This window comes from Thamnophis elegans, chromosome 7 (genome assembly GCF_009769535.1).
Source record: "Thamnophis elegans isolate rThaEle1 chromosome 7, rThaEle1.pri, whole genome shotgun sequence".
In the NCBI taxonomy this organism is placed as follows: domain Eukaryota; kingdom Metazoa; phylum Chordata; class Lepidosauria; order Squamata; family Colubridae; genus Thamnophis; species Thamnophis elegans.
This window is the reverse complement of record NC_045547.1, coordinates 14,378,835-14,401,898: the sequence shown is the minus strand read 5'-3', so window position 1 is coordinate 14,401,898 and position 23,064 is coordinate 14,378,835. Positions and strand designations below refer to the sequence as shown.

The window sequence follows — 23,064 nt, the reverse complement described above, 5'->3', positions numbered from 1 at the left end:
ACCGCGTCGCTGACATCATCAACAGGGTGACAACAGCCAGTGCGGAGAAAGAAGGGCGCTTTAAATAGCGCTTTGAAAGCAAGCCGATTTAACTTAAGGTAAGGGTTAGGTTAAGGGTTAGGTTAAGGGTTAGGTTTAGGGTTAGCCTTAGGGTTAGGGTTAGGTTTAGGGTTAGGTTAAGGATTAGGATTAGGTTTAGGGTTAGGTTAAGGGTTAGGTTTAGGGTTAGGTTTAGGTTTAGGGGGGTTAGGTTTAGGGGTTAATTTTAGGTTTAGGGTTTACAGCGTGCTTCTGTCTCCGCGCTGTTGTCGTCCTGTTGATGACATCAGCGACGTGGTTTAGTCGAGCGCGGTTTAGTCGAGCGTGGTTTTGTGGTGGAACCGTCTAAAGCTGAAAACAAGGATATGAAAAAAAAATATCCAAATAAGCTACAGCCAATGTTTACCTTTGTTTCCTTTGCATGAGCAGCCTGGTAAAGGGAATGAGCTCTGACAGAAATACAGCAGATTTATTTATAGTACAGGTAGTCCTCGACAGTTCATTTAGTGACCGTCCAAAGATACAATGGCAGTGAAAAATGTGACTAAAGTCCATTTTTTTTCAAAGTTACAACCTTTGCAGCATCCCCATGATCAGGTGATCAAAATTCAGATGCTTGGAGAGTGGAGCACTAGAGCACTCTAAGAGCTTCCCAAAGCTCTGCATGCCCACCTTTTTTGTGAAAAACGGGCCGTTTTTGTGGAAAACAGGCCATTTTTGCCCCACCCCAGCCCCCAGGAGCACTCTACAAGCCTCCCAAAACTCTGCATGCCCTTTTATTTTTGTGAAAAATGGGCTTGCCCCCTCCCCGAGCACTACAAGCCTCCCAAAGCTCTGCATGCCCTCCTTTTTTTCCTTGCAAAAAGGTGTGCAGAGGGTTTGGGAGGCCTGCAGAGTGCAAAACCTTTTTTTTAGATTTACCTCTTCAATTCATGATGCGTCTTATACTCCGGTGCGTCTTATAGTCCCCAAAATACAGTAAGTTCATCTACTGCTGGTATGCTGCTCAACTGGCATGAGTAATAAGTCAAACAGTTGGCAATTCCAGGCCTTTTATCCAACACATCTGGAGACAACCAGTTTGGGAAAGGCGCTCTTTCAAACACTCAAGTAACATCTGTAAAGTCTGCCAACATTTTGGATCTTGGGGATTTCGTGAGGCTTTGCTAATCTCTTTGATTAAAAAGCTCAACTGTTCCACGGGAAGTCACGTGCTCCGGCTCTCTGGTTTCCAACATTCGCCTGATACACCCTCAGCAGATTCCTTGGTAAATGTTAACAGCTGGTGAGGTGTTGAAAGGATGCATTTTTGGGTAAAATATATACTGGAGTGGTTCTTTTATCGTTTTAAGCTACAGTGTTTAAAAGCACAACTCAGCAGCTTCTCAGGAAGACTTTTAATACGGGAGAAGTTATACATTCAGTTCAGTAGGAACAAGGAGAATAAAACATGAAGGACAAGACCAGTCAGTGATCTTACTGACTGTGTAGGAGATACAGTGGTCCTCAACTTATGGCCACAATTGAGTCCAAAATTTCTGTTGCTAACTGAAGCATCTGTTAAGTGAAATTTGCCCCATTTTACTTTTCTTCTCACGGTTGTTAAATGAATCGCTGCAGTTATGAACGTAGTAACACAGTTGTTAAGTGAATCTTGGCATCCACATTGACTTTGCTTGTAACAAGATGGCAAAAGGTGATCACATGACCCTGGGACACTGCAACCGTCATAAATATGAGTCTGTTGCCAAGCATCCGAATTTCTGATCATGCGACCATGGGGATGCTGCGACGGTTGTGAGGGTTGGAAAACGGTCATAAGTCACTTTTTTCTGTGCCATTGTAACTTTGATCACTAAATGAACTGTCGTAAGTCGAGGAATACTTCTACTCATATTCATTCGGGGGCATGGGGGAGAAAGAGAAGGAAAATTAGCCTAGAATTAGAATTCGTTGTGATGAAACAAAATTGTTTTGTTTGTTCATGGTAGTTCTAGCTTCAAGAGGATTCACAATGGAAACCAAACTTAAAACCAAGGAAAAGCAAATATATAAGAGACCATCATTGAAAGTCCAGAGAAAATCCAACATACAAGCAATTTAGGACAACTCAAAAGGTAAAAAAAAAATGGAACCACCTCTTTTTTATGCTAGCTTTTCCAGATTCAAAGATCCAGACCAACAATATCTGGGGAGAAAGTTACAGAATTTGATAGCACTACACATCAAAATAGTTTTCTCTGCAGTAGCTATCTACCAATCTTTACTCCTGACCTCTAGTGATAAAACAGATCATTATGCAATAAAATAATTTGCTGCATATTTGCAAATCATTCCCAAGGGGAAAAAAGTGAGTTACTAGCCTGTGTAATGATGTATATTTTGCATTTTAAAAACCCTGTGTTTTATGTCAAGGAGGGGGAGAAGGACAAGGACAGGAAGAGAAGGTAGAGGAGGAAGAAAGAAGGAGGAGAAAAAAGGAGGAGGGAGGACAAGACAAAAAAAATTCCAAAAATGCCAAGGGGGAGCATCTTGGCAGTCACCAAGAGTGAAGTCTGACTTGAAAGCACAGGAACCTAACAAATATGTATTTATTTCAATCTCTTTTCTGAAACAATAAATGCACTTTCTTAAATGGAAATCTTGAATGAATGGCATTTTTGGCCTAAAATCAGGAACTGTCTTTAGTGTCTCTACTTAGGCATTTCCCCATGATACAAGCTTCTAAAAAGAGAATACTATTTAGAACACTATATAGAACACAGGATACTATTAATTGGATTTTGCTGCTCTGCTTACCAAGCTTCTTGGCAGTATAAACAGGAGACCATAAGGTATAAGTACAGAAAGCTGCTGTGCAGTTTTATTATACTTTAGAGAATTGATAAGGCAAAGAATTGATAAACCAAAAGAAGCCTAAAACGGCATACTTATTTGATAAAGGCAACAGTTAAAAATGCAATTTTTTTCAGATTGAAATAAACGAATTTGCAGAATTCTAATTGCAATCCTTTTTTCTTCTCAAAGTCCTTATCTGCTAACACTTGTCTAATATGAAATCATGATGACTAACAGTCTGTTTGTTTTTTTAAAAAAAAGGTTGATATAAAACATAGATCCTTCTACGACAACAACAGCCCACAAAACTGCATTGGACTTGGCAATAACATGTCATCATATGACCAAAGGCTGGTCAGCTAGGGAAGAGACAATAAAGGAAAAGGAATGCTCTTTACTTGTTCCTTAGAGCATATTTCTTTATTGTTGTTACAGCTTCAAATAAAATGGAAAAAGTGGGAAAGCATTTTAAAGTACATTAAATAGACAATAAAACAATAAAACAATAAAAAAGGGCACTTCATAGTGAATATTGAGTATAAAGGAAAAAGAAAAATCTTGATATACTCAACAACCGAGTCCTTATTTTTGCTAGAAAACAATTGGTACCTGTTTGATACTACTTTTAGAACCCTCCAAACGCTTGATTTAACACCACAAACATAAGGAATAGTTGGCAAATGTTCCACAACTTGAAAATGATGCAGAGTGACCGACAAAGGTCACCATTCTGACACCAAGAGTTGGTAGGCAACGATCCATGTCCAAACCCAACATTACCAAGTCAGGGTAGAGATAGCTCTCTGAACATCCCAAGGGATTTGAAATGACTGCTCTGGGGTCATATGCATATTTTTAAGTTATGATTTCACCAACCCAACTCAGCTTAACCCAATCTCCCTCCAGATGTACAGAGGAGTGGTGGGTTCCTACCAGTTCAGCCGAACCAGTAGTGGTTTGGTGGCATGGGTCGCTGAAACTGGCAGTGAGCCAGGCCTGCCACGCCCCTGAACTGGTTCTCCCGGCAGTGCCTACAGCGGTGCCATATTGTTTTTGGCTTCTGCGCATGCGCAGAACAATCTTTATTGAACTGTGCATGCACGCGCAGCACTCATCAAGAGTGCGAAGTAGGTGCTGCGTGTGGCACGACCTTGAGCAAACCGGCAGTAGTGTCTGCCGGAATCCACCCCTGGTGCAGAGCTACAACTGGACTTGGTGAAATTGAATCACGTAACAGCAAAGTTCCCTATCTATCCCCATTCCCTATCTATTTGTTCGGTTGCCCTTCTTCAACCAATGGTCATTCTATCTTTGAATATTAGGGCGTTGTAGACCAACCTGCTTAGATACCACATTAGGAAAATTGCCTGAAATCTTTCAGTGACAGAATGAGGATTGTTCTGGTTGAAATCTCAACGGTACTGGTAGCTCTAAGAAGAGAGAAAAACAGTTTTCGACACACTGATACTTAGGAAATCAAAATATTTCTCAGCTCTATTTAAGAGTCTGTTTTGATCTTGTTTGCAAAATAATGCATAGATTTAAATATACCACTTTGGAAATCAAAATATTTCTTGGCTCTATTTAAGAGCCTGCTTTGACCTTGTTTGCAAAATAATACATCTATATAGATTTAAATATGCTACTTAGGAAATCAAAATATTTATCAGCTCAATTTAAGAGCCAGCTTCGACCCTCTTTGCACAACAATACATCCATATAAATTTAAATATATATTTACTCATTCATTGCTTATGGGAACCTTCCATGGGTGAATAACCAAGAAGATCATTCTGTGCCTTTGAAAAACAGTGTGCTTCCTCTCAAGTGGGTGATATGAAACTTCCAAACAAAATTCCCTTAAGGTACTTCCTGGAGGGGTTTAATCAGGATTAACCAAAATAGCTAGTTTGCTATACTACTATAAATGATTACATTTGCAACAAGAGACTGCTGTTTGCTGTGCAATGCTATTCCTTCGTCTGTAAACTCCATTAACAATGCCATTCCAGGCTTCTATTTAGCGTGGGAGGGTTATTCAGATAGTGTGGCCTCTATTCAACCCAGAAAAAAAATGGGTGGGTGTTTTGTTTTTGATTTTTGGAGACTCCATTAGGGTGGTTTTATGAGGAAATAGGTCCTCCACATCGTAAGCTGTAAATGATGATAGTAGAGGTAAATCGGCCACTTGTCTTCCTTTATCCCTTTTGCTCATTTTAGTCACTAGATTTACCCATTGCAGTAACTTTTTTTGAGACTTTGGGCTATTATTTCCCATGACCCACCATTTTAAATGTGTTTCAGATATTTCTGTTCTGACCCAGGCTTCCTTAGAAAGCAAGAAGCAACGTTTTGGTCCCGACAAAACCTCTTTTATTTACATGACTGAATTCCTTTCATTCACAGTCAGCAAGCTTTAGCAAACAGTCTTTCAGAGGAATGTTTATCCACACACACCTTATCTCGTTTGGAGCTGTAGGAAGTTATCACCCAGCCCTCTCCCAGAAAAATGAAATATCCTAGGAAATATTGAAAAGGCAGAATATTTCACTGGATGTGAAAAGGAAAAAACATGTTTTAAAAGACAGAATAGCTTCCTGCCCCCACCCACTTTGTCAATGGGCCATTAAGAAGGCCAAGCTAGTCTACTTTACATAATAAAGAGTTCCCCCCTTCAGCTCCAGGGGGGATGGGATTAAGGCATGATAATATTGGCCCTTTACCCAACTTGCCACATGGCATCTGAGAACTCGACCAAACCTGGATTCAAAACGCAGCCTAGAGAGTTGCCCCTGCATGGCCCCATGGGAGTCTGACAACCAATCAGAATACAAGCTCAAGATCAAAGGCCAGAGGGGAATAAAACCAGGGACTCAGCCATCTCAGTCGGCCCTTCTCTTCTTCTCCACCAACATTGAAGCATGTGATCCCCCTTTTCTCTTCAGGGCTCAAGCCATGTGGTCCTGTCCACCAATAAACCATCTTTCCAAGCAGCCTCCATGTCTCCAGTGTCTTTTTCCCCACTTGGAGCCGAACCCAGAAGGACATTTCTTTCATCAGAGTGCTGCAAGATAATTAGTTTCCAAACGCAGGGCAAAGCAAAACCTGACACAGAATCTCTTATAATTACAAACAGAACTTTCCACCCGTGACACCACCAAATGAATGAATTGTTTCCTGCAAATGCCCACTCCCTGTTTGTTCCTCTTTTGTTTCCTATGGGAGGGTCCAATCACCTCCAAAGTGTGGCTTTACTCCTGTTTTCTTAGTTGTTCTTATCTTCTGGCAGCTCTGTACATGCACACACTGGGAACAGGCTCCAGTTGTTCTTCTGCCTCACTGCTGTTTTCGCTCCCTCTTTGCCTCCAATGCAGAGCCCTCATCTGAGTTTTCCTCAACCCCCAGGGTTCTCAGGGGGCTATAACAATTTCAAGTGAAACTGTGCAACTATGTTAAAACAGTTCCAATTATACTGGAGACATATGCCTTTTTAAACAGGGAAGAAAATTAATTTGTGAATGATGTTGATGACTTTTGGATTAAAAGAAAGTGTAAAACAAAAAAGTCACTGTTGTTTATATCCATTTGAGGCAGGATTTAATAGTGGATAGCTTTTATCCTGATTATTTTCTTCTTTCTTCTTATTTTATTCTTTTAATTTCAATTTTACTTCAATTCTTTTTAAGCTTCATATTAATTGTTGGGATAGCTTTTGATAAGAAAAAATTATTGTTCTTTGAAAAGAACACAATCTTATAATATTTTAACAGGTTAAATTATTACAGAAATATAAACTCTAATGACTCACAATCTCTTCAATAGAAAGCAGACTGTAATAATAAAAAAATATTTCTGCATTTAAATTTAAAATGCCACAAGATTTTTTTAAATCTACAACAGATAAATGCCTAAGTTCTAGAACATGCAAACCTGTAACATGGTTTGTTTGGGGGTTTTTGAGCAGTCAGTTATGGTTTGTTTCATAAAATGTGGTTAGCTGATGTGGGCCCTAGTTCAAGAAAGCTGCTCCTCTAGAAACTTTTATATACAAAACTCTTCTTTTTCTCGTGCCCATGATGGAGATATACAGAGCATCTGTTCAATATTTAACAGATCAACAGTTTTGCAATCTAAATGAACCACATATATTTGCATAGGTTTTTAACTTCCTTGTGAAATCTAGGGTTTTAATATTTAGAAAGTTGAATTGCACAGCATCTGATAGGTGAGGAAGCACCATTTTGCTGGGCCCTTCACAACCAAATATTACTCTAACGACTGTGTTGGCGTTTAAAAGAAAAACTCTCAAGACTTCCCATTGCTTTTTTAGAAAAACACATCTATGTTTTCTTTATAATTTTATGTGTGTGTGTGTGTGTGCGTGTGCGTGTGTATATGTATGTGTGTGTATATGTATGTATGTATGTTTGTGTGTGTGTGTGTGTATCTATCTATCTATCTATCTATCTATCTATCTATCTATACACACACATATACATATACATATACATACACACAAATACATACATACACACATATACATATATATTTCCTATTCGTAACCAGGGCTCTGGGCAGTGTACAATATAATCAATATATAAACAACACAAAAATTGAACATTAAGATTAGAAAATTTAAAAAAATAACATCGCAGAATAATTTAAATTTTAGATAATTTAAAAATGACCATAGAAACTGTTATCTTAGCCGAGGTGACGCAGTGGTTAAATGCAGCACTGCAGGCTACTTCAGCTGACTGCAGTTCTGCTGTTCAAATCTCACCGGCTCAGGGTTGACTCAGCCTTCCATCCTCCCGAGGTGGGTAAAATGAGGACCCGGATTGTTGTTGGGGGCAATATGCTGACTCTGTAAACCGCTTAGAGAGGGCTGAAAGCCCTATGAAGATATAAGTCTAACTGCTATTGCTACTGCTATTGCTATCTTTTCTAATCAATAAGGAAGTTTGATGAAGAATATCAATAATTTGCTTTTGCCTGAGTCAGTGCATCAGATGGATGAATCCAAACACAAAAAAAAGGTACTAGAGAAAAAATTATAGAAGCACATACAATGGCAAGAGACTGTGGTAAATATTAGATTATCAACAACAGAACATGTAAATTCATCATAACCAAAGTATTCATAATTAAGATATGCCAACATTTGCTTTTGTAAGTAGTTGCTTAGTTTCCTGGGCAGTCAATGTTTAAGAGCTTTTGCTTTATTCATGACTTACGGATAGATGATCTTAACAGGATATTCTCAGTTGGCACTGCTTAAAAAGCAGAAGAGAGAATCTATTTGGGCAAACCGCAAAAAGCATAATATATGAATTACTCACAAATGAAAACTTATACAAAGAGAGAGAAAAGGAAAGTATGAATTGGAAAGGTCGTGACTAGCCCTAAAAAGCAGCTTTCAACTCTACAACAATTATATATTTTTTTCTGAATCATAAATTATTGTTATGCACTGCTGTCATGGAGAAAATAGGAAAGAAACAATTATCCACTGAATTCCATAATATGTATTATGAAATGCCATATCCTTTTAGATCATCTTTTTTTTCACGAAGGTTACAACCTTAAGTAAATTTAAAAACAAAACACTTCTACAAGTTGGCTTTCAGCAACAAGGTTTAGCATTTCATCGGGGTGGTTGGGGGGACCACAACCACGGGTGAGGGTCGGAGCATTGCGGTCATGACAGGGAGAGGCAGATACGGCGGGGACTTTAGGGCAGGCCATCATCGGGGAAGGAGGGCTCGCTGTGTCATAGAGATCCCTCCTTCCGGCCCTAGGAGTCCCACTCCAAGGTCAGATGGCGCGGGTGTTCAGGACCCTGGTCTCAGGCTGCTGTCGCTAAATGCCAGGTCTGTTGTTCATAAGGCCCCCCTCATCCGGGACTTGATAACTGATGAGGGCGCAGACCTGGCATGTATTACTGAAACATGGCTGGGCCCTGAGGGAGGAGTCCCCCTCGTCGAGATGTGCCCAGCCGGATTTCAGGTGCTACACCAGCCGAGAGCCCAGGGAAGGGGTGGCGGTGTGGCTATTGTAGTCCGGGAGTCTTTAGTACCTCGTAGGATCCCTGCTCCGGAGCTTGTCGGGTGTGAGTCCCTGCTAGTGAAGCTGGACCTCAAGGGTCAAGTGGGTTTGCTGCTTACGTACCTGCCTCCCAACTACGTTGCAGCAGCCCTCCCCTCGCTCCTCGAGTCGGTAGCCGAGCTAGCGGTTGAGTTCCCTAGGCTTATGGTTCTGGGGGACTTCAACTTGCCTTCGCTCGGTGAACACTCTGATGGAGCGCAGGAGTTCATGGCTTCCATGACAGCCATGGGCTTGACTCAAGTAATTCGAGGCCCAACTCACTCAGCGGGTCACACGCTTGACCTCGTATTCCTCTCGGAGCAGTGGAGTTACGATCTTGGTCTGAGGGGTAATGAGATCATACCCCTGTCGTGGTCAGACCACTACCTACTGAGGCTAGACTTCCGGAGGCCAAACCTCCACCGTAGGGAGGAGGAACCGACCAGCTGGTTCCGCCCCAAGCGACTGATGGATCCTGTTAGGTTCCAGACGGAGCTTGGGGTTATTCCTGATACCCTCGCCCACAGTTCGGCGGAGACTCTCGTCGCTGCCTGGCACTCGGCAGCTTCGGAGTCTCTCGACCGGATTGCGCCGCTACGGCCCCTCCGGGTCAGCGGCCCCCGGAGGCCTCCTTGGTTTACTGAGGAGCTCTGGGAGGTAAAGCGCCGGAGGAGACACCTAGAGCACTCGTGGAGGTCCGATAGGTCCGAGTCGAAACGGGCACTTTTGACAGCATGCACCAAGGAGTATATTCGGACCCTAAGAACAACAAAAAGAACATACATTGCCTCCTTGGTAGCGTCCGCCGAGTCCCGCCCAGCCGCCCTGTTTAGGATAACCCGCTCCCTCCTAAATAGGAGGGAGACGGGGGACTCCTTACAGGGTAAGGCTGAGGAATATGTCCAGTTCTTGGCGGACAAAGTTGCCCGGTTTCGAGCGGACCTGGACTCCACCCCAGTAGATCCAGCCGAGACACAAGGAGAAAACTTGGCAAACCATCTCTGGGTTGAGTTTCAGGAAGTTGCCTCTGGGGATGTGGACAAGGCTATGCGAGCTGTGAGTGCCTCCACCTGCATACTGGACCCGTGTCCCTCCTGGCTGGTTGCCAACAGCAGTGAGGTGACACGAGGCTGGATCCAGGCGGTTGTTACCGCTTCTCTTCGGGAAGGGTACTTTCCCACCGCGCTTAAGACAGCGGTGGTGAGACCCCTCCTGAAGAAGCCGTCTCTGGATCCAGCTATTCTTAATAACTATCGTCCAGTCTCCAACCTTCCCTTTGTAGGGAAGGTTGTTGAGAAGGTGGTGGCTCTCCAGCTTCAGCGTACCTTGGAGGAAGCTAACTATCTTGACCCCTTCCAGTCTGGCTTCAGACCCGGTTACAGCACAGAAACCGCTTTGGTCGCATTGACTGATGATCTCTGGAGAGCTAGGGATGGAGGCCATGCTTCCATCCTAGTTCTCCTGGACCTCTCAGCGGCTTTCGATACCATCGACCATGGTATCCTTCTGCGACGACTGCGGGAGATAGGGGTGGGCGGCACTGTCTTGCAGTGGTTCTCCTCCTATCTCTCGGACAGGTCGCAGTCGGTGTTAGTGGGGGGGCAGAGATCGTCCCTGAGGCCCCTAACCTATGGGGTGCCGCAGGGGTCAGTCCTATCCCCCCTACTATTTAACATTTACATGAAACCGCTGGGCGAGATCATCCGAAGGCACGGGATAAAATATCACCAATATGCGGACGATACACAGTTGTATCTGTCCGCCCCGTGCCAACTCAATGAAGCGGTGGACGTGATGAACCGGGGACTGGAAGCCGTTAAAGACTGGATGAGAGCGAACAAGCTGATACTCAACCCAGACAAGACCGAGTGGCTGTTGTGTTTCCCTCCCAAAAATTTGACCACCATACCATCACTCAGGCTGGGGGGACAAAATTTAAACCCCTCAGAAAGGGCCCGCAACTTGGGAGTCCTCCTGGATTCACAGCTAACTTTTGACCACCATCTCTCAGCTGTGACCAGGGGGGCATTTGCCCAGGTTCGCCTGGTGCGCCAGTTGCGGCCCTACCTGAATCAGGAGGCCCTCACAACAGTCACTCGAGCCCTTGTGATCTCTAGGCTGGAATACTGTAATGTGCTCTACATGGGGCTGCCCTTGAAGAGCATCCGAAGACTTCAGCTAGTCCAGAATGCGGCCGCGCGAGTGATCATGGGCGCACCACGGTTCGCCCACATAACACCGATCCTCCATGAGCTGCACTGGCTACCTGTTGGTCCCCGGGTGCACTTCAAGGTCTTACTCACCACCTATAAAGCGCTCCATGGTAGTGGATCTGGCTATTTGAGAGACCGCCTTCTGCCAATTACCTCCCTGCGTCCCATCCGATCGCATAGTTGGCCTCCTCCGTATTCCATCCGCCAGTCAGTGCCGACTGGCGACTACTCGGAGGAGAGCCTTCTCTGTTGTGGCTCCGACACTATGGAACAATCTCCCCGTGGAGATTCGTACCCTCACCACCGTCCAGGCCTTCCGTACAGCCCTCAAGAACTGGCTAACCCGTCAGGCCTGGGGATAATCTTATTTCGCCCCTCCCGAATGCTGAGTGAATGTTGAGTTTTATTGTCTAATTTACTTTGTGCACATTTCTTTTTTTGTATTGTCCTACACTCCCCTTCCTTTTTTGATTGTAAGCCGCCCTGAGTCCCCTCAGGGAAAAGGGCGGCCTATAAATAAACTACAAAAATAAACTACAAAACTACAATTTCAAAAAATGAACACAATACAGAATTTATTAAGAGGTTGTTTGCCCAACTGAAACTATCAGCCCTTGAACAGTTTAAATTCCATGCAATTTTCCCTTCAACATACTCCAAGATTAAAAATATATTAAGTGTTCGGCTTTACCTAGCTGTGGTTTCTGATAAGCAGCAGCATATCATTTTCAGAAACTGCAAGCAAAAATACTAACCTAAATGTGTGTGTGTGTGTGTGTGTGTGTGTGTGTGTGCGCGTGCGTGTGTGTGTGTAAGAAAAAGTGAGCTATATGGTATTATGGTAAAATAGGAGCTATAGATGAATGTGCAAAGGGATCATGCTAAGCCAAGGTTTCCTTAAACATGACTTACTTAAATCAGCTCCAACAGATTGACTTTGCTCAATATGCAAAGCCACAAATCATAGTTAATGAAGCTGTGCGATTTGGTTTGCATTCTTCTTCAATCTGATGCTCTGCAAATATTTGTGACTAGAGATATTAGCCTTTTAAAGAACAATATTGCTAGCTGATGCCGATGTAAATTTTCAACCAAGAATTAAGAAAATCAAAGAATAAAGCCAGGGGTGGGGTTTTACCAGTTCGGACCAGTTCGGGCAAATTGGTAGCTCTGACTATCAGCTGGGAGTGAACCGGTTCACTCTGACTTTCAGCTGTATCTGCCCGTCCGCCCCTGCGCTATACTCACTTAAATTCCCTTTCCTAAAGCCCAGCTGATCGGGGCAGCAGAGTGGATTGCCATGCCTCAACTGTTTTCCTCCCCAGCAGTAATGTGGAAGGTAATTTCCCTGTAAACTGTGCATGCATGTGCAGTGCACGTCAGGCTCTTGGACGTGCTCTGCGAACCAATTGTTAAACCGATAGGATCCCACCCATGAATAAAGCAAAGGGCCAGTTTGGTGTAGTGGTTAAGGCACCAGGCTAGAAACCAAGAGATTCAAGGTTCTAAACCGGGCCTAGGCACAAAGGGTAACCTTGGGCCAGTCACACACTCTCAGCCCTAGAAAGAAAGCAACGGCAAACTACTGTTACTTTCAAAAATCTTGCCAAGAAAAGTGTAGGAACCAGTATTGGCAGTCACCACAAATCAACACTGACTTGAAGGCAATAAATAATATATAGAAATTTGATACTATACAATTTTATTTTACGCCTACAAGAGAAAGACAAGATCCATGTTTAATGGATCTTAACATCAAGAGGCAGGCAGAGTTGAAGCAATCAAAGACTCAAACTCAACTTCCTGACTTTCAGGAACACAACAAGCCATTGGAAGTGGGTGAAATCTTTGGACTCTGGGAGGGATTTTAACGGTTGGCATGGGAGCACAAAACCTTCCTCAGGCAAACTAGGTGCATACCTATCTTCCAAAACTACCCCAAACCTTGAAAAGCAAGCTGAAATCACACCAAGAATTCAGTCAATTTGCCAACAAATGTCAGCATTATTCTTGAAATCAGGTTTACTATGCTTACATATCAGATGCTTTGGTGGTAAACAAGTAATTTTATTAGATTCCTTGACCCAGATAATACAAAAACAAAATAAAACGCACGTAATAAATAGACCTATGAGCATGCTTAGTTCATTTTGCTATTAGTAGAACACAAACTCTGTAGGCTACAATTATAAGCTTAGCAATGGCAAGAGTTATTTTAGGCTCTCTATTCACCAAAAATATAAGGAATAATAGATGGAAACTGAACAAGGAGAGATTCAACTTGGAAACAAGGAGAAATTTTCTGACAGTTAGAGCAATCAACCCATGGAACGAACAGCTTGCCTTCGGAAGTTGTGGGAGCTTCATCACTGGAGGCTTTCAAGAAGAGACTGGACTGCCATCTGTCAGAAATGGTGTAGGGTCTCCTGCTTGGGTGGGAATTGGCTGAGATGATCTACAAGGTCCATTCCAACTCTGTTAATCTATTAAAAAGGTGCCAGTGGGCTTTCAAGCCCAAATAAAAGAGCTTGTCATGACATATAAAGTCCAGTATAACATGGTACCAAATCAGATCAAGGACCATCTTACCAACTTGGTCCTTGGAATTTGGTCTTCCAGACGAGGCCTGTTAAGGATTCTGCTTCCTTGAAGAATCCCGTGACCCGTCAAAACCGCGCTCGACTACTAAGCCGCGCCCGATTAAACCGCGTCGCTGACGTCATCAACAGGGCGACAACAGCCAGCATGGAGAAAGAAGGGCGCTTTAAATAGCGCTTTGAAAGCAAGCCAATTCAACTTAAGGTAAGGGTTAGGTTTAGGGTTAGCTTTAGGGTTAGGTTAAGGGTTAGGTTAAGGTTAAGGATTAGGGTTAGGTTAAGGGTTAGGATTAGGTTTAGGGTTAGGTTAAGGGTTAGGTTTAGGGTTAGGTTTAGGGTTAGGTTTAGGGTTAGGTTTAGGGGGTTAGGTTTAGGTTTAGGGTTTACAGCGTACTTCTGTCTCTGCGCTGTTGTCGCCCTGTTGATGACGTCAGCGGCGCGGTTTAGTCGAGCACGGTTTTGTGGTGGAACCGAAGAATCCATGGGACAGTGACAAGATGCCAAGCCTTCTTGACTTCAATCCTCCGTTTGTGGCTGATATATGATTGTTCTCTTTGTGTTCGGAAAGGTCCTAAAATGGTTTTTATCCCAATGGACCTTTGGACCATCGTATCACTTTTGGCTGATTTAACTTTTTCCCAGGCTCTTTCTTCCTCTCTCCCAGGTATGGTTGGATGCACCAGCTTTCTCCCACCTGATCATTCTTAGATAGGCAGGACTCAAATTCCTGAATACCATGAAATTCAGTGAATGTAATCCAACACAACCAAGAAATGATGGGGTAGAGATGCACAGTGTCCCAAGATTATTCACTTATCTTTCTCAGAGATGGTCCAGCAATAGGAATTAACACACCTGGCCGTGAAGACAATAGGATCTAGGCTTTAGTTAGCAGGTCCCATTTCTTGGGAAAAGGTTTTATTTCATGTTTGTGATAAAATGTTATACTTTCAACTTATGATTTCATGCTTAAGAGTTGAGCTTTCACGGGTGTCACATTAAATTAAACATTTAATTAAAATAAATAAATATGCTGTAGCCATAGCATTTTATGAACAGTATGTCTCATCCATGCTAAGTTGAACCGAGGACACAGCGGCATTTTTTCTCTTTTAGTCTTCCCTTAAATTGCCACCTCAGGGGCAAAATTTTGGCACCAATGTTAATCCTTAAAATTTTTATGTCTTGTTCTGCTGGTGCCTGGTTCTACTGACAGTCAACGCCTTACAGCTGACTGCCCTGTTAGTCAGCAGAACTTGGAGCTATCTGTCAGTATTATTTAAGTCAAGTATTTACTCCCCTCAGAGCTTTTTCTACAGAGAATCAACTTAAAATCCACGTTGGTTCCTGGTTTTAAGAGACAGACAGAACCCTTCATCGAACTAAAGAAGAGTGGTATATTCTCAGTAGTGAGAATATGTCTTAAACCTTGAGGTTTTTGTTTTTTTCAATTCTTCATGTTTGACTTTTTGACAAGGCAAGGGTTTCCTTAGCAAAGAGCCCAAGTTGACAGAGGGAAGGAAGAGATGCAGTGGTGGGATGCTGTGTGGTCGTGCAGGTTCGGACGAGCCCTTAGCTTTGATCACTGGCTGGCCCCGCCCGCCCGCCCTCATGCTAAGCTATCCATTTATAACTATAACTAACTTTCTGGCTCATTCCCTCTGCCCTCACTGCCCAGCTGAATTTCGTGCCACCACTGCTTTACTCATCGGAGGTGCCAGAGTTGATTACCTGCTTCTTTGAAGCCCCGTTTCACTCCCAAAGGGGCGCCTGTGAGCGAAGCTAGCGCACACGCTCACAACCAGCAAACCGCTTGTGAAGGTAAATGCAAGAAGAGATGCAATCAAAATGGAACAGGAAGTGTGGCGAGTGTGGATAGTCCTGGTGGCAATGGCATTAAATGGGTTGCATAGTTAGTGCTCAACTTACGACTGTAATTGAGTCTGAAATTTGAGTTATAAGTCATTGTGGTCATTAAGAGGGTCACTACTGACGTTCAGCATTTTTTGCCGCAGTCATTAACCAAGCATTGTACAAAAAATGTTGAAGATTCCATTAACTAACAGCAAGCCATTGCAAATTTCTGTGAAGGTGAGCCAGTGACTAATGAGCCAGAATGCGATCCCATGGCCTGTGTGTGTGTTTGTGTGTTTGTGTGTGTGCGCGCACGCATTGTAACTTTGAAATTGGGCCATAAGTACCTTTGGGGAAATCTGTCATAACTTCAAATGGTCGCTAAATGACTCGATGCCAGTCAAAGACTACCTGTAGCAGGAGGGATAAGTCTTTGCTTATTTGCCGTTGACCAGGAAGAGCAAAATGTGGAAGAAGGAGAAGGAGAATAGGGAGAGTAGAGATACTGGAGTGATCTGGGTCATGTGGCTTTAGTATTGGCACAACACGGCAGGGAACACAACCTTCTGCAGGGTTACAATCAAGCAAGGTGTGGCAAGAGGTCATAGGGTGGTGGGTTGCAGCAGGTATGTCAATCAAGAATCTCTTGGTGGCAGTGGTGGGAGAGGTGGCAATAGCCTATATGTGAAAAATTATCCCATTGCAGCCAAAATCCATTATATCAAAGTCTGTTGAACTGAGGTTTTACTACATAATGCATGGTTTAATTCCAACAGTAAGTTGCAAAAGCTGAATCTGTTGCTCTCAGTAGTTTTAGTAGGCTGTGCAGTGTTCAAGTGACAGGGTTTTTTATACACCTCACAACTTTTTTTGTGTGTAACTCAATACCATCCTATGTCTCTAATAAATCTATGTTAGTGATTACCTCTTTATAAAACCATGGCAGAAATACAAATACAGCCCTTGAATTTGCAGGGCTAAAGTACAATACTTGTATGTAATTAATTCTTCTGCCAAGAATCTTTTTCCACATTCAAACTGTGCAGAATGTGTAAGTTTATTGCTGAGCACATCACTGATCATGACTTCTTTCAGACAAGTATGAACTCTATTTTGTTCCAAACTTAGTTCTTGAAAAGAAACGTCTCCGTTATACAAGATGAACATTACTGACCTAACTTTCTGAACTCTTCAGGGAAAGATTTCTTAAGAATATGTGTTAATGTTTTGCAATTCCTCACCGGAGGTTAAAAATAGGTTAAGAAATTGAGGAAGCCATAGGAAGACAACGCTGGATTCTCAGGTTTAAGGCCAACACGAACCAAGACTGAATATCCAATATTCTCCATTTTATTGTAGAAGCTGTAATTGGAAAATGGTTCTAATGGAAGAGTCAACATTTTTAATTTTTTTTAATCACAAGAATTATGATGGCTGGTGTTTAACCTTAAACCTACCGTATATACTCGAGTATAAGCCGAGTTTTTCAGCCCACTTTTTGGGCTGAAAAAAGCCGCCTCGGCTTATACTCGAGTCTACAACTGGATCCGGCAGTGCTGTTGCCTGTTGGAGGAGGAGGAGGCGAACCAGCCTGCCATCGCCGGCCACCGCTAGCCCTGCCGCTCTTCCCACCCCCTTCCAAGCCCCACAGTCCAGCGGATGGAGCAGCGAAGCCCCGGGGCTTCGCTGCTGCTCCCCGCATTTTCTGCACGGGGATCCCTTGGAGAGGGGATTCCAGCCTGCCATCGCCATACGGTAGCTAGTTTTAAGTTTTCTCCCCATTCTTCCTGTGCTTACCAGCATCAAGCGGCTTGGGAAGGCGGGGTGGGGTGGGGTATGAGCGGACGGCTAAAACGAGACACCTGGTCGTTGGGATCAAGGAAAGATGACATTCGAGATAAATAATGATAATAATAATAACAACAACAATAACAATTGCTGTTGTTTGTCCAAGGTGGGAATCCGTCGGATCCCTAGCCTTAGTTTGATGCAACGCACGCAGGAATCAGGTCGGGGGAAACAGCTGGTTTTCCAGGGAAAGGTTGTTAAGATTGCGCAGCCGGCGCGAGCCTGTCTACGGCTGCTTCAAGGCAGGAGGACGGGCGCCTCCACCACACCCCCATCTTCGTGCCCCTCCGCCAGCCTAACCCGGCTGTTTTAACGGGAGCGAAAAGGGGAGGTTGTACCCCCCCCTTTTCTCGAGGCTTTTCTGGTGTTTGTGTGTGTGTGTGAATTCCAGCGACGCCTCGCTGATAATTGTGGGGAGGCAGCAGGCGAGCGGTGGTTCCGCTGGATTGGCGACTGCGAGGTGCGCCGCGGAGAAAGCATGCGATGGAATGTGCTTTCCCTACGCGGCTGAATTTTCAAGGCATTAGTGGAGATGGGGGCTTTCATGTGGGTGGGGGAGTTTGGGGAGAAATAAAGCCGCCTCTCCGGTGAGAACTAAGAAGAGGGGCGAGGGGGAGAGGAGTGGAGAGGCGGCTTTTTCCTCAGTCGCCCCGCCATTGGGGCGCTTCCATTCCTCCCAACCTTCCCCCCTCCGAGAATTCTTGGGGCGCTTAGGAAGGCTTTTCCCGCGCCGCCCCTTGAGGGGAAGCCTCTGCTAAGAGAAAATGTACTTCGGCTGGTTTGTTTTTCTCTCGGGTCGGCCCGAAGCTGGGAACGCAGCGAGAAGGCTCGGCTTGTATTTATGGACGCGGCTTAAAGGCGCGTTTGAGTGCAAGCAAGTCTTCTCAGCGGCTGGAAATAAACAAGCCGTTCTCGCCGTCGCGGGCGTCTCTGCTTAGCGCCTTCTTGAGCGAAGGGGAAATGGCGGGGCAGAGGAAATGGGAGGCTCAGCGGCCGCAAGACTCCTCGGTAGTCGAAATAGGGTAAACCCGGGGAAAGCGACTCCCAGAGAGGGGATTAGAAGTCCATTAATTCGAATGCGATGGCTTGGGGGAAACGTGGCGGTGTTGACGCCCAATAACTTGAATGGGACGACCTGTGGGGCTTGGAAGGGGGTGGGAAGAGCGGCAGGGCTAGCGGTGGCCGGCGATGGCAGGCTGGTTCGCCTCCTCCTCCTCCAACAGCACTGCCGGATATCCGCCCAACGCTGCGGGGGCGCCAGCGGGAGCTTTGGCGGCTTCACCTCAGCCGCAGCGCTGGGCAGCAAATGTGCTGGTGCTGTTGGAGGAGGAGGAGGAGGCGGCAGCAATAGCACCTGAGGACAGGACAAGAAGCAATGGAAACTTGTCAGAAGGAGACTCAAGCTGGAAATAAGGAGAAATCTGACAGTAAGAACAATTAAAATCCTAGGAAAATGTCCTTTCATGAAAAATTACTTTTTCAGTTAACTCTGCCTGACATTAGTTGGGCGAACAGAAATATTAGTTGGCCAATTCTAAAAGGGAGCACCAGAAAGAACTTAAAATATTTTTTAAGAGAGCTGGGTTTTTCATTTATATTATATGTATGAACAGAATTAACACAAATTGCAGATACCAATCAAACATAAAGAAAAAAAGGATGAAATAATGCTCATTTTTAAAAACTCAGTGAAAATAAAAACAATATACCAAGAAGGTGGCATACTGGTTGTGATTTGATCTCTTCGTGGGATCCCGGGGATCCCCTATACAAGTATTTTAATATTGCAGACTTGCAGTATTATAAGTCATACTGATATTATAGAACACTTTAATTAAGCGGGTCCCTTGAATAAACATAACTTTGAGTTTCAAATAACACTGATTTTTTATTTTTGAAATTTACCGTAGCTGCTGCATTTCCCACCCTAGGCTTATACTCGAGTCAATAACTTTTCCAGCTTTTTGGGGTAAAATTAGGTGCCTCTGCTTATATTCGGGTCGGCTTATACTCGAGTATATACGGTAGGTCAAATTCTCACTGGCTTTGCAAATTAGGCAATGATTCAGAAGCTTTAACATGTCCAGGACTTGTCAATAAATATGATTTCAGACAGTAGTTAACTGGAGCCTATTACCTAAGACATAATTGGTAGATCTGCATATATTAAATAAATCCTGGGGGCTCTCCAACAATAATTCTGCAAGCAGCACTACAACTGTGGATTTCATTTTTCACTGTTGCTTCAAATGTAACATTGTGAAGCCACAAGCTTCCCCAGGAGATTAATATGATCTTTAGCATAAACATGGCAGTATAATGCATGAGGATGGCTCAAAGTTTGCGGCTGGGATTTGCTAATCTGCTTTCCTATCACACAGTAACTTTGGCTGAAGGAAAAGAGAGCGAAAGCAGAATTAATCTGAGATAGGACTGTCAAACTCAATTTCATTGAGGGCTGCATCAGGGTTGTGTTTGATCTCAAGGGGGCCAGGGGTGTGTGTGGCCAGCTTGACGTCACTTGTGTCAGGGGTACCTGTTGTGACCCGAGTGCTCTGCCCGAGAAAATGGGCTTCCGAGGTCCATTTTCGGCTGCAACGGCCTCCTGCAACCCCTCTGCCAACAAAAATGGAGCTTGGGAGGGCCACACACGGCCATTCCGATCTCCATTTTTGCTGCCAGAGGCACCGCGGGCCAGTCCCTCACTGTTTCCAGAGCGGCCCCGTGGGCCAGATCTAAGCACCCCGAATCCGGGGGGGGGCTTGAGTTTGACACCCCTGATCTCAGAGAACCAAGGGCAGGAAATGAAGAGGATTTAAAAAATCAATGGGAGCAAAAATTAGACCAAAACTTAGACTAATCAAGAGAAAAGTGTGGGTAGAAAAAGGTGAGGAAAGGATTTTTTTCCTGGCAATATGGATATTTATTTTCCCTCACCTTTCATCTCATTTTAGACTTTTATGTTCCACCTCATCAAAACATGTATTCCAACTCTCACTTTTAGAGAATTTTTTTAATAGGCTTCCAAAACTGTTGAACAGTTAGCTGTTCTGGGAACAAAGCTGTTAATCACACCGACTAAGACTTAGTCACTAGTCATGCAGAATAAAAGCTATGGTACACAAGAGGTACATCATGCTTAAATTTACACCTGAAACTCTGGGCACATCACAAAGGTCCGTAGGGCTCAGGGGCACATAAATAGTGATACCTGTACAATGACACAAGCAGAGGAACACCATAAGGTACAGAGTTGTATCAGGTATCTCAATATAGGTACATAATTGCAGCATTTGCACAATCAAATCAAATCAGGTGTTGTCATTTGGTGTTGCTGAAGTTTGCACTGAATGCAGTAGTTCAAATATTATTTATAAATTAATACCTAACATTAATAAAGATAGGACCTCCATGATTCTAAGAAACTACAGCAAGACAGTTAATACAATTTAATATAGTGAATATTCATGGTTACATAAAATTGCATATTTATTCATATCTTTACCTTTCAATAATTCTACACTTACACTTCCCAACGGAAAGCCTAAAATCCTCTCTCAAAATCAGTATCAACAGATATAGGTAGTCCTCAACTTACATCCATTTGTTTAGTGATTGTTCAGTTACAGCAGCTGAAAAAGTGACTTATAATCGTTTTTCACACTTACGACCATTGCAGCATCCCCACGGTCACATGATCAAAATTCGGATGCTTGGCAACTGACTCGTATTTATGATGGTTACTGTGCCCTGGAGTCACGTGATCACCTTTTGCGACCTTCTGTCAGGCAAAGCCAATGGGAAAGCCAGATTTACTTAACAGCTATGTTATTAATTTGAAAACTGCAGGGATTGACTTAACAACTGTGGCAATAAAAGCTATAAAATGGGACAAAGTTCACTTCCCAACTGTCTCTCTTAGCAATCGAAATTTTGGACTGAACTATGGTTGTAATCAAGGACTACCTGTAGCACTGTTAAAACAGGCTGAAACTCACTACAATGAACTTTTCACACTAGTTTTAAAGAGCTTTAAGAATATCAGGAGGGAAACCTGCCTACTTCACAGCATAAAAGTGAGTTTAGCCTACTCTGGTTCCAATGTTCTTGAGATAAATTTGGAACCACAAGCAGAAGCATAAACACTAATAACCCTGCAGGTATGGCACAGAGATACTATTTCTCCTATAATCTATTAATATCAATCTCCCAAGCTTTCAGCTGTTGTTTAACAAAGGATAGCATTTGACAAGGTAAAGCTGTCTCTTACCTCTAGTTTTCAACAGACAGTTAAACTTCTTCTGGATTTATAGCAAAGCGGGGATTTGGATAATGAACCATCCTTGAATTTGGAAAAGTAGCTTGGCAGGGGAAAAGTACACACACACACACACACACACACACACACACACCCCTCTGGTACATTACAAAACAATTCCCAACTATAGAATGATATTGACCTCCAATCGAACTAGAGAGACAGGTGTAGGAGATCAACTCTATGATCAAAAAGCCTACTGGCTGAAATGAAACATGGAAATCTTGGGTCCATCCCTTTCTCGTCTGCAAAACCGAATGCCAGTGGAGACATAAACTACTAGATTTTAAGAGTCTTACAAGGTTGCTGGAAGAAGAGAAAGATGCCATATGTGCATTGAATCGAGGATGGCATGCAAACGTAATTTAACAAATAAACCTTATTTTCCATTATTTCCTTCTATAGCTAAGAGTGTCTTTCTCCAATTCAGAAAGCAAAAAGAAAACTCCAGTAAACAAGTGATAAGGACACTTGGGGTCTGCTTTGATTACTCCCCCCAAAAAAATAATTATGTAAGACAGAGACCATGCACATGTAAGCTTTCAATGAGCACACCATCATATTCAAGCCCTTACTACATACACTGGTGCTGACTGATATATTAAAGTTGACATGCCAGCAATAAATAAGCCAGGGTAATGCACCATCAACACATGAGTGTTATATAATAAGGGAGAAGGGCCATAAAATACTAAGAACTATGGTAAGTAGTGTAATGAAATGGAACTGCTTGAATTGCTGCACATTCAAAATGAAGCGTATCAAATTAAAAACATTTTACAAATCCCAGTTATGTACTGGATGTATGAGTCAAAATATGAAAAATGCACTGAATCGCAAACATCTCGCCCCCGGGGGCACATCTACAGTTCCCCCACCTTTCAATGTATCCCCGCAATGACCATGGAAGGATAGCTTCTACCGGAAATGATGATTGCATAAGGTCTGTGATTTCAGAGCTGGATATCTGAACCAACGTCTGAGTCTGTTCGCGCATACTTCTCCTCTCCCTGAGGTACCACTTTTGCAAAATGGGATCTAAAATGAGGTGGAGACCAAAGCACCATTCTGCTCAACAGGAGCATCAGGATTTGGAGGAGGTCCCTGAAAGAAAGGCAAATGAAAAGCCCCTTTAAACTGAGTGTTTGTGCTTTGTTAGTCGTGTTCAACCCATCGCAACCCCATGGACAACGTTCCTCCAGGCCTTCCTGTCCTCTACCATCCTCTGGAGTCAATTTGAGCTCACGCCTACTGCTCCGGTGACTCCATC

The 23,064-nt window shown here is 43.5% G+C and overlaps 1 protein-coding gene across 5 annotated transcripts in view; it reads right to left on the bottom strand.

Moving 5' to 3' along the window:
• Positions 1-23,064, bottom strand: part of MICAL3 (microtubule associated monooxygenase, calponin and LIM domain containing 3) — a 218,929-nt gene that overhangs the window by 191,692 nt on the left and 4,173 nt on the right. Inside the window, exon 2 of one of the 5 annotated variants that reach the window (XM_032220796.1) lies at positions 22,673-22,898. The exons of the other annotated variants lie outside the window; for them this stretch is intronic. The gene's annotated coding sequence lies outside the window, so the exon portion shown is untranslated. The remainder of the gene's footprint in view (positions 1-22,672; positions 22,899-23,064) is intronic. 5 annotated transcript variants of the gene reach the window in all.